This window comes from Ictalurus punctatus, chromosome 13 (assembly GCF_001660625.3).
Source record: "Ictalurus punctatus breed USDA103 chromosome 13, Coco_2.0, whole genome shotgun sequence".
Classification (NCBI taxonomy): domain Eukaryota; kingdom Metazoa; phylum Chordata; class Actinopteri; order Siluriformes; family Ictaluridae; genus Ictalurus; species Ictalurus punctatus.
This window is the reverse complement of record NC_030428.2, coordinates 2671824-2683991: the sequence shown is the minus strand read 5'-3', so window position 1 is coordinate 2683991 and position 12168 is coordinate 2671824. Positions and strand designations below refer to the sequence as shown.

At 41.5% G+C, this 12168-nt stretch overlaps 4 non-coding genes across 4 annotated transcripts; all 4 read left to right on the top strand.

Annotated features, from left to right (window-relative positions):
• The first annotated feature begins 3051 nt into the window (after positions 1 to 3051).
• trnas-uga (transfer RNA serine (anticodon UGA)) lies at positions 3052 to 3133 on the top strand. Its single transcript has one exon. It is a non-coding gene; the product is annotated as a tRNA-Ser (tRNA).
• Positions 3134 to 5662: 2529 nt separating this feature from the next.
• trnas-uga (transfer RNA serine (anticodon UGA)) lies at positions 5663 to 5744 on the top strand. Its single transcript has one exon. It is a non-coding gene; the product is annotated as a tRNA-Ser (tRNA).
• Positions 5745 to 7612: 1868 nt separating this feature from the next.
• Positions 7613 to 7695, top strand: trnal-aag (transfer RNA leucine (anticodon AAG)). The gene has a single exon. It is a non-coding gene; the product is annotated as a tRNA-Leu (tRNA).
• A 2987-nt stretch (positions 7696 to 10682) lies between these two features.
• On the top strand, positions 10683 to 10764 carry trnas-uga (transfer RNA serine (anticodon UGA)). The gene has a single exon. It is a non-coding gene; the product is annotated as a tRNA-Ser (tRNA).
• The last annotated feature ends 1404 nt before the right edge of the window (positions 10765 to 12168 follow it).

Here is a 12168-nt window from a genome sequence, read left to right as displayed (position 1 = left end):
GCAGTCCAAGGTGCTGCGTTCAGGTAGCAGTCTGGAGGCGTGGACTCAAATCCCACTTCTGACAACCTGACCAGTTGCTGCACCCTCGGTCGAGGGTCTGAAAGACTGTTTGTAACGTAGTTCCTCTTTGCATGGAATTCATTTTGAAGTAAGTCACTTGAAATGTATAGTTTAGAACGCTTACAAACAGGTTTAAGCTTCTGTTTGCCACACTATGCTTAAGAGTTGTTCACTGAAGCCCATTCTAGTCCTAAACTATAACACTGTCTTGATTCTATGGCACGCTCCGTGGCTGGTTGCCGAGGGAACCAACTACACTGCCTCGTTGTGTTGCCGAAATACCTGAGCAGGGTCCCTAACGGAAGCCTATACATTCTGAAACAAAGTGCATGGATCAAATACGATCAGACAGTGGTCCATGCTGAAGCAAGGCTTTTTACGTAGTTGTGGCCGAGTGGTTAAGGCGATGGACTTGAAATCCATTGGGTTTCCCCGCGCAGGTCCGAATCCTGCCAACTACGTCTGAGATTTGGTTTGTGATTCCAGTGCTGGGGTAGCAAGAGTGAGGACAAACCTGTCTGGATTCTTCCCTGAAACACCATGTACCTTAAATGCTATTAAAAGTTTACAGTTGTTGCATACCTGCTGTTGTACTGGGAATTTACCAATTGAATGAATGCTTTTCATTCTGAGGGACCCAAGAGTCTGGTGTTGTTCCTTTAAACATTCAGGAGCTGCCCAGATGATGGTTCGCATCCAACCCACATCCAAATCCAAAGGGACAAAATCGCTGACGATCGTTAAGCAGTTCATGTGAATAAAGAAATAAAGAAAGAAAAAAACTGTACACAGAATAAATTACACCAAATACACTGGGAACAGTTTAACTAAATCTTTATGAAGTGAAACAATATTACGGTTTCAACATTTCCTATTATTGCTGTCACTGAAAGGTACCAAAGCTTGCAGAAAATGACATTAAAACCGAAGTATATGTGATACAACTGGGGTAACATCCAGAGACACATTGCACCAGTCACAGAAGACGGTAAAGGCAAATGCACAGAGGAGACCGCCCCAACGAGAAGCGCTTATGAATATATTGTAAATCAAGTGCTCCTATTTGAAGAAGTCTAATTGTGCTTTCTTTTGAAAGTATTGGATGTTGTCCGAACTGTTTAACGTTTAATCAATTGAAAAAATAAACGAATAAATAAATAAATGAATAAACAAAAAAATATCAATCAATCAATAAATAAATAAATAATAAAATGAAAAAAAAGGAAGTATCTTTAGTTGCTTCAATCACCCAAAAGCACCCCAACAAATAGCACTTACCATTCAGGAAGGTCAGAGCCATTGATAGAATAACGACCGTGACAATAAGACAGATGGGTGGTCTGCTTCTTTGCATCTTCTCCTGCCGCATTCACCACAACAAATATAATCACTACATTCCCGCTATCCTAGAAGTTGTCCACTGAGAATTTAGCAGTTGACCACCATTTCATTCTGAGGGGCCTGAGTCAAGTGTTGTTCCTTTGAATGCTCAGAGTCTGATCATAACTTGAGATGATTCACAGTCCAACCCACAGAATCCAATGTGACAATAGAAGTGATGATGGCAGATCACTCCATGTGAATGAACCAGGTGATTCACACATTGACAGGCAGTTATCACTCTAGATTGAGAGTAGGTACACAGCCAAATGATGCTTTCACTGATGTATTCAAAGGTATTGCTCTAAGAGATTTCAGCGTATGTTTCACTAAATATCTGTGCAAGAATTTTAAGAAATATTTATGAAGAGAAAGACTCAAGTTAGAATCTCAACAACGATGAATGTGATTATAGTTTCACACATCCGTGGTGTCCAAATTCACTGAAAGTTGCCCCAACTTGTAAGCAACAAGCAACTACCCCAACAAGTAGCAAACTTGCCAATTGATTCAGACAGGTCAGAGCCATTGTTAGGGTATCAGTTGTAACAATAATGCTGAGTGACCTCTTCCCTATCAACCGTAAGAATTATCAATAAGAGTAAACAATCATTGCATACCTGCTATTGTACAAAGTCTTCAGTCAGATATTACCGCTTGCCCACTATTGAATTGTGAGATGCCAGACTCGGGCGTTGTTCATCTCAGTGTCTGGTTTGCTGTGGCTGTTACCCAAGCTTGTATGACAAGCTATGGAGCCGTTAAAAATCCAGGTATGTCACCTTAAAAAGTGTTGTCCTCTCCTGGAAACATTTGGGTCAAAATACTGCATGGGTTCCCTTTAAATCACTGCCCGTAGATATTCGACCAGTCAGACAAGTGTTTATACGACTAGCACACGACTCAACATAATGTGCATCGTGCACGGTCCACGACGCGCAGCTTCAACGTGTCAGGATGGCCGAGCGGTCTCCCCTGGAGGCGTGGGTTTATATCCCGCTCCTGACATTTAGAGCCTTTGCTGCACTCTGTTGAGGGGTTGTTTGGCTGTTCCTCTTTCAAGAAATCCCTTGAAATGTCCCTGCATAGTTTAGGGTTCAAGTTTGAACTCCTCCTTGTAGCCCATTCTGGGGTTCAAACTTGAGCTTCTTCTCCAGATCAGGATGGCAGAGCAGTCCAAGGTGCTGCGTTCAGGTAGCAGTCTGGAGGCGTGGACTCAAATCCCACTTCTGACAACCTGACCAGTTGCTGCACCCTCGGTCGAGGGTCTGAAAGACTGTTTGTAACGTAGTTCCTCTTTGCATGGAATTCATTTTGAAGTAAGTCACTTGAAATGTATAGTTTAGAACGCTTACAAACAGGTTTAAGCTTCTGTTTGCCACACTATGCTTAAGAGTTGTTCACTGAAGCCCATTCTAGTCCTAAACTATAACACTGTCTTGATTCTATGGCACGCTCCGTGGCTGGTTGCCGAGGGAACCAACTACACTGCCTCGTTGTGTTGCCGAAATACCTGAGCAGGGTCCCTAACGGAAGCCTATACATTCTGAAACAAAGTGCATGGATCAAATACGATCAGACAGTGGTCCATGCTGAAGCAAGGCTTTTTACGTAGTTGTGGCCGAGTGGTTAAGGCGATGGACTTGAAATCCATTGGGGTTTCCCCGCGCAGGTCCGAATCCTGCCAACTACGTCTGAGATTTGGTTTGTGATTCCAGTGCTGGGGTAGCAAGAGTGAGGACAAACCTGTCTGGATTCTTCCCTGAAACACCATGTACCTTAAATGCTATTAAAAGTTTACAGTTGTTGCATACCTGCTGTTGTACTGGGAATTTACCAATTGAATGAATGCTTTTCATTCTGAGGGACCCAAGAGTCTGGTGTTGTTCCTTTAAACATTCAGGAGCTGCCCAGATGATGGTTCGCATCCAACCCACATCCAAATCCAAAGGGACAAAAGCGCTGACGATCGTTAAGCAGTTCATGTGAATAAAGAAATAAAGAAAGAAAAAAACTGTACACAGAATAAATTACACCAAATACACTGGGAACAGTTTAACTAAATCTTTATGAAGTGAAACAATATTACGGTTTCAACATTTCCTATTATTGCTGTCACTGAAAGGTACCAAAGCTTGCAGAAAATGACATTAAAACCAAAGTATATGTGATACAACTGGGGTAACATCCAGAGACACATTGCACCAGTCACAGAAGACGGTAAAGGCAAATACACAGAGGAGACCGCCCCAACGAGAAGCGCTTATGAATATATTGTAAATCAAGTGCTCCTATTTGAAGAAATCTAATTGTGCTTTCTTTTGAAAGTATTGGATGTTGTCCGAACTGTTTAACGTTTAATCAATTGAAAAAATAAACTAATAAATAAATAAATGAATAAACAAAATAATATCAATCAATCAATCAATCAAAAAATAATAAAATGAAAAAAAAAGGAAGTATCTTTAGTTGCTTCAATCATCCAAAAGCACCCCAACAAATAGCACTTACCATTCAGGAAGGTCAGAGCCATTGATAGAATAACGACCGTGACAATAAGACAGATGGGTGGTCTGCTTCTTTGCATCTTCTCCTGCCGTATTCACCACAACAAATATAATCACTACATTCCCGCTATCCTAGAAGTTGTCCACTGAGAATTTAGCAGTTGACCACCATTTCATTCTGAGGGGCCTGAGTCAAGTGTTGTTCCTTTGAATGCTCAGAGTCTGATCATAACTTGAGATGATTCACAGTCCAACCCACAGAATCCAATGTGACAATAGAAGTGATGATGGCAGATCACTCCATGTGAATGAACCAGGTGATTCACACATTGACAGGCAGTTATCACTCTAGATTGAGAGTAGGTACACAGCCAAATGATGCTTTCACTGATGTATTCAAAGGTATTGCTCTAAGAGATTTCAGCGTATGTTTCACTAAATATCTGTGCAAGAATTTTAAGAAATATTTATGAAGAGAAAGACTCAAGTTAGAATCTCAACAACGATGAATGTGATTATAGTTTCACACATCCGTGGTGTCCAAATTCACTGAAAGTTGCCCCAACTTGTAAGCAACAAGCAACTACCCCAACAAGTAGCACTTACCAAATGATTCAGACAGGTCAGAGCCATTGTTAGGGTATCAGTTGTAACAATAATGCTGAGTGACCTCTTCCCTATCAACCGTAAGAATTATCAATAAGAGTAAACAATCATTGCATACCTGCTATTGTACAAAGTCTTCAGTCAGATATTACCGCTTGCCCACTATTGAATTGTGAGATGCCAGACTCGGGCGTTGTTCATTTCAGTGTCTGGTTTGTTGTGGCTGTTACCCAAGCTTGTATGACAAGCTATGGAGCCGTTAAAAATCCAGGTATGTCACCTTAAAAAGTGTTGTCCTCTCCTGGAAACATTTGGGTCAAAATACTGCATGGGTTCCCTTTAAATCACTGCCCGTAGATATTCGACCAGTCAGACAAGTGTTTATACGACTAGCACACGACTCAACATAATGTGCATCGTGCACGGTCCACGCCGCGCAGCTTCAACGTGTCAGGATGGCCGAGCGGTCTCCCCTGGAGGCGTGGGTTTATATCCCGCTCCTGACATTTAGAGCCTTTGCTGCACTCTGTTGAGGGGTTGTTTGGCTGTTCCTCTTTCAAGAAATCCCTTGAAATGTCCCTGCATAGTTTAGGGTTCAAGTTTGAACTCCTCCTTGTAGCCCATTCTGGGGTTCAAACTTGAGCTTCTTCTCCAGATCAGGATGGCAGAGCAGTCCAAGGTGCTGCGTTCAGGTAGCAGTCTGGAGGCGTGGACTCAAATCCCACTTCTGACAATCAGCCCAGTTGCTGCACCCTCGGTCGAGGGTCTGAAAGACTGTTTGTAACATAGTTCCTCTTTGCATGGAATTCATTTTGAAGTAAGTCACTTGAAATGTATAGTTTAGAACGCTTACAAACAGGTTTAAGCTTCTGTTTGCCACACTATGCTTAAGAGTTGTTCACTGAAGCCCATTCTAGTCCTAAACTATAACACTGTCTTGATTCTATGGCACGCTCCGTGGCTGGTTGCCGAGGGAACCAACTACACTGCCTCGTTGTGTTGCCGAAATACCTGAGCAGGGTCCCTAACGGAAGCCTATACATTCTGAAACAAAGTGCATGGATCAAATACGATCAGACAGTGGTCCATGCTGAAGCAAGGCTTTTTACGTAGTTGTGGCCGAGTGGTTAAGGCGATGGACTTGAAATCCATTGGGGTTTCCCCGCGCAGGTCCGAATCCTGCCAACTACGTCTGAGATTTGGTTTGTGATTCCAGTGCTGGGGTAGCAAGAGTGAGGACAAACCTGTCTGGATTCTTCCCTGAAACACCATGTACCTTAAATGCTATTAAAAGTTTACAGTTGTTGCATACCTGCTGTTGTACTGAGAATTTACCAATTGAACCAATGGATGCTTTTCATTCTGAGGGACCCAAGAGTCTGGTGTTGTTCCTTTAAACATTCAGGAGCTGCCCAGATGATGGTTCGCATCCAACCCACATCCAAATCCAAAGGGACAAAATCGCTGACGATCGTTAAGCAGTTCATGTGAATAAAGAAATAAAGAAAGAAAAAAACTGTACACAGAATAAATTACACCAAATACACTGGGAACAGTTTAACTAAATCTTTATGAAGTGAAACAATATTACGGTTTCAACATTTCCTATTATTGCTGTCACTGAAAGGTACCAAAGCTTGCAGAAAACGACATTAAAACCGAAGTATATGTGAAACAACTGGGCTAACATCCAGAGACACATTGCACAAGTCACAGAAGACGGTAAAGGCAAATGCACAGAGGAGACCGCCCCAACGAGAAGCGCTTATGAATATATTGTAAATCAAGTGCTCCTATTTGAAGAAGTCTAATTGTGCTTTCTTTTGAAAGTATTGGATGTTGTCCGAACTGTTTAACGTTTAATCAATTGAAAAAATAAACGAATAAATAAATAAATGAATAAACAAAAAAATATCAATCAATCAATAAATAAATAAATAATAAAATGAAAAAAAAGGAAGTATCTTTAGTTGCTTCAATCACCCAAAAGCACCCCAACAAATAGCACTTACCATTCAGGAAGGTCAGAGCCATTGATAGAATAACGACCGTGACAATAAGACAGATGGGTGGTCTGCTTCTTTGCATCTTCTCCTGCCGCATTCACCACAACAAATATAATCACTACATTCCCGCTATCCTAGAAGTTGTCCACTGAGAATTTACCAGTTGACCACCATTTCATTCTGAGGGGCCTGAGTCAAGTGTTGTTCCTTTGAATGCTCAGAGTCTGATCATAACTTGAGATGATTCACAGTCCAACCCACAGAATCCAATGTGACAATAGAAGTGATGATGGCAGATCACTCCATGTGAATGAACCAGGTGATTCACACATTGACAGGCAGTTATCACTCTAGATTGAGAGTAGGTACACAGCCAAATGATGCTTTCACTGATGTATTCAAAGGTATTGCTCTAAGAGATTTCAGCGTATGTTTCACTAAATATCTGTGCAAGAATTTTAAGAAATATTTATGAAGAGAAAGACTCAAGTTAGAATCTCAACAACGATGAATGTGATTATAGTTTCACACATCCGTGGTGTCCAAATTCACTGAAAGTTGCCCCAACTTGTAAGCAACAAGCAACTACCCCAACGAGTAGCACTTACCAAATGATTCAGACAGGTCAGAGCCATTGTTAGGGTATCAGTTGTAACAATAATGCTGAGTGACCTCTTCCCTATCAACCGTAAGAATTATCAATAAGAGTAAACAATCATTGCATACCTGCTATTGTACAAAGTCTTCAGTCAGATATTACCGCTTGCCCACTATTGAATTGTGAGATGCCAGACTCGGGCGTTGTTCATCTCAGTGTCTGGTTTGCTGTGGCTGTTACCCAAGCTTGTATGAGAAGCTATGGAGCCGTTAAAAATCCAGGTATGTCACCTTAAAAAGTGTTGTCCTCTCCTGGAAACATTTGGGTCAAAATACTGCATGGGTTCCCTTTAAATCACTGCCGTAGATATTCGACCAGTTAGACAAGTGTATATACGACTCATATGGTCAACATAATGTGCATCGTGCATGGTCCACGACGCACAGCGTCAGTGTGTCAGGATGGCCGAGCGGTCTAAGGCGCTGCGTTAAGGTCGCAGTCTCCTCTGGAGGCGTGGGTTCAAATCCCACTTCTGACAACCTGACCAGTTGCTGCACCCTCGGTCGAGGGTCTGAAAGACTGTTTGTAACGTAGTTCCTCTTTGCATGGAATTCATTTTGAAGTAAGTCACTTGAAATGTATAGTTTAGAACGCTTACAAACAGGTTTAAGCTTCTGTTTGCCACACTATGCTTAAGAGTTGTTCACTGAAGCCCATTCTAGTCCTAAACTATAACACTGTCTTGATTCTATGGCACGCTCCGTGGCTGGTTGCCGAGGGAACCAACTACACTGCCTCGTTGTGTTGCCGAAATACCTGAGCAGGGTCCCTAACGGAAGCCTATACATTCTGAAACAAAGTGCATGGATCAAATACGATCAGACAGTGGTCCATGCTGAAGCAAGGCTTTTTACGTAGTTGTGGCCGAGTGGTTAAGGCGATGGACTTGAAATCCATTGGGGTTTCCCCGCGCAGGTCTGAATCCTGCCAACTACGTCTGAGATTTGGTTTGTGATTCCAGTGCTGGGGTAGCAAGAGTGAGGACAAACCTGTCTGGATTCTTCCCTGAAACACCATGTACCTTAAATGCTATTAAAAGTTTACAGTTGTTGCATACCTGCTGTTGTACTGGGAATTTACCAATTGAATGAATGCTTTTCATTCTGAGGGACCCAAGAGTCTGGTGTTGTTCCTTTAAACATTCAGGAGCTGCCCAGATGATGGTTCGCATCCAACCCACATCCAAATCCAAAGGGACAAAAGCGCTGACGATCGTTAAGCAGTTCATGTGAATAAAGAAATAAAGAAAGAAAAAAACTGTACACAGAATAAATTACACCAAATACACTGGGAACAGTTTAACTAAATCTTTATGAAGTGAAACAATATTACGGTTTCAACATTTCCTATTATTGCTGTCACTGAAAGGTACCAAAGCTTGCAGAAAATGACATTAAAACCAAAGTATATGTGATACAACTGGGGTAACATCCAGAGACACATTGCACCAGTCACAGAAGACGGTAAAGGCAAATACACAGAGGAGACCGCCCCAACGAGAAGCGCTTATGAATATATTGTAAATCAAGTGCTCCTATTTGAAGAAATCTAATTGTGCTTTCTTTTGAAAGTATTGGATGTTGTCCGAACTGTTTAACGTTTAATCAATTGAAAAAATAAACTAATAAATAAATAAATGAATAAACAAAATAATATCAATCAATCAATCAATCAAAAAATAATAAAATGAAAAAAAAAGGAAGTATCTTTAGTTGCTTCAATCATCCAAAAGCACCCCAACAAATAGCACTTACCATTCAGGAAGGTCAGAGCCATTGATAGAATAACGACCGTGACAATAAGACAGATGGGTGGTCTGCTTCTTTGCATCTTCTCCTGCCGTATTCACCACAACAAATATAATCACTACATTCCCGCTATCCTAGAAGTTGTCCACTGAGAATTTAGCAGTTGACCACCATTTCATTCTGAGGGGCCTGAGTCAAGTGTTGTTCCTTTGAATGCTCAGAGTCTGATCATAACTTGAGATGATTCACAGTCCAACCCACAGAATCCAATGTGACAATAGAAGTGATGATGGCAGATCACTCCATGTGAATGAACCAGGTGATTCACACATTGACAGGCAGTTATCACTCTAGATTGAGAGTAGGTACACAGCCAAATGATGCTTTCACTGATGTATTCAAAGGTATTGCTCTAAGAGATTTCAGCGTATGTTTCACTAAATATCTGTGCAAGAATTTTAAGAAATATTTATGAAGAGAAAGACTCAAGTTAGAATCTCAACAACGATGAATGTGATTATAGTTTCACACATCCGTGGTGTCCAAATTCACTGAAAGTTGCCCCAACTTGTAAGCAACAAGCAACTACCCCAACAAGTAGCACTTACCAAATGATTCAGACAGGTCAGAGCCATTGTTAGGGTATCAGTTGTAACAATAATGCTGAGTGACCTCTTCCCTATCAACCGTAAGAATTATCAATAAGAGTAAACAATCATTGCATACCTGCTATTGTACAAAGTCTTCAGTCAGATATTACCGCTTGCCCACTATTGAATTGTGAGATGCCAGACTCGGGCGTTGTTCATTTCAGTGTCTGGTTTGTTGTGGCTGTTACCCAAGCTTGTATGACAAGCTATGGAGCCGTTAAAAATCCAGGTATGTCACCTTAAAAAGTGTTGTCCTCTCCTGGAAACATTTGGGTCAAAATACTGCATGGGTTCCCTTTAAATCACTGCCCGTAGATATTCGACCAGTCAGACAAGTGTTTATACGACTAGCACACGACTCAACATAATGTGCATCGTGCACGGTCCACGCCGCGCAGCTTCAACGTGTCAGGATGGCCGAGCGGTCTCCCCTGGAGGCGTGGGTTTATATCCCGCTCCTGACATTTAGAGCCTTTGCTGCACTCTGTTGAGGGGTTGTTTGGCTGTTCCTCTTTCAAGAAATCCCTTGAAATGTCCCTGCATAGTTTAGGGTTCAAGTTTGAACTCCTCCTTGTAGCCCATTCTGGGGTTCAAACTTGAGCTTCTTCTCCAGATCAGGATGGCAGAGCAGTCCAAGGTGCTGCGTTCAGGTAGCAGTCTGGAGGCGTGGACTCAAATCCCACTTCTGACAATCAGCCCAGTTGCTGCACCCTCGGTCGAGGGTCTGAAAGACTGTTTGTAACATAGTTCCTCTTTGCATGGAATTCATTTTGAAGTAAGTCACTTGAAATGTATAGTTTAGAACGCTTACAAACAGGTTTAAGCTTCTGTTTGCCACACTATGCTTAAGAGTTGTTCACTGAAGCCCATTCTAGTCCTAAACTATAACACTGTCTTGATTCTATGGCACGCTCCGTGGCTGGTTGCCGAGGGAACCAACTACACTGCCTCGTTGTGTTGCCGAAATACCTGAGCAGGGTCCCTAACGGAAGCCTATACATTCTGAAACAAAGTGCATGGATCAAATACGATCAGACAGTGGTCCATGCTGAAGCAAGGCTTTTTACGTAGTTGTGGCCGAGTGGTTAAGGCGATGGACTTGAAATCCATTGGGGTTTCCCCGCGCAGGTCCGAATCCTGCCAACTACGTCTGAGATTTGGTTTGTGATTCCAGTGCTGGGGTAGCAAGAGTGAGGACAAACCTGTCTGGATTCTTCCCTGAAACACCATGTACCTTAAATGCTATTAAAAGTTTACAGTTGTTGCATACCTGCTGTTGTACTGAGAATTTACCAATTGAACCAATGGATGCTTTTCATTCTGAGGGACCCAAGAGTCTGGTGTTGTTCCTTTAAACATTCAGGAGCTGCCCAGATGATGGTTCGCATCCAACCCACATCCAAATCCAAAGGGACAAAATCGCTGACGATCGTTAAGCAGTTCATGTGAATAAAGAAATAAAGAAAGAAAAAAACTGTACACAGAATAAATTACACCAAATACACTGGGAACAGTTTAACTAAATCTTTATGAAGTGAAACAATATTACGGTTTCAACATTTCCTATTATTGCTGTCACTGAAAGGTACCAAAGCTTGCAGAAAACGACATTAAAACCGAAGTATATGTGAAACAACTGGGCTAACATCCAGAGACACATTGCACAAGTCACAGAAGACGGTAAAGGCAAATGCACAGAGGAGACCGCCCCAACGAGAAGCGCTTATGAATATATTGTAAATCAAGTGCTCCTATTTGAAGAAGTCTAATTGTGCTTTCTTTTGAAAGTATTGGATGTTGTCCGAACTGTTTAACGTTTAATCAATTGAAAAAATAAACGAATAAATAAATAAATGAATAAACAAAAAAATATCAATCAATCAATAAATAAATAAATAATAAAATGAAAAAAAAGGAAGTATCTTTAGTTGCTTCAATCACCCAAAAGCACCCCAACAAATAGCACTTACCATTCAGGAAGGTCAGAGCCATTGATAGAATAACGACCGTGACAATAAGACAGATGGGTGGTCTGCTTCTTTGCATCTTCTCCTGCCGCATTCACCACAACAAATATAATCACTACATTCCCGCTATCCTAGAAGTTGTCCACTGAGAATTTACCAGTTGACCACCATTTCATTCTGAGGGGCCTGAGTCAAGTGTTGTTCCTTTGAATGCTCAGAGTCTGATCATAACTTGAGATGATTCACAGTCCAACCCACAGAATCCAATGTGACAATAGAAGTGATGATGGCAGATCACTCCATGTGAATGAACCAGGTGATTCACACATTGACAGGCAGTTATCACTCTAGATTGAGAGTAGGTACACAGCCAAATGATGCTTTCACTGATGTATTCAAAGGTATTGCTCTAAGAGATTTCAGCGTATGTTTCACTAAATATCTGTGCAAGAATTTTAAGAAATATTTATGAAGAGAAAGACTCAAGTTAGAATCTCAACAACGATGAATGTGATTATAGTTTCACACATCCGTGGTGTCCAAATTCACTGAAAGTTGCCCCAACTTGTAAGCAACAAGCAACTAC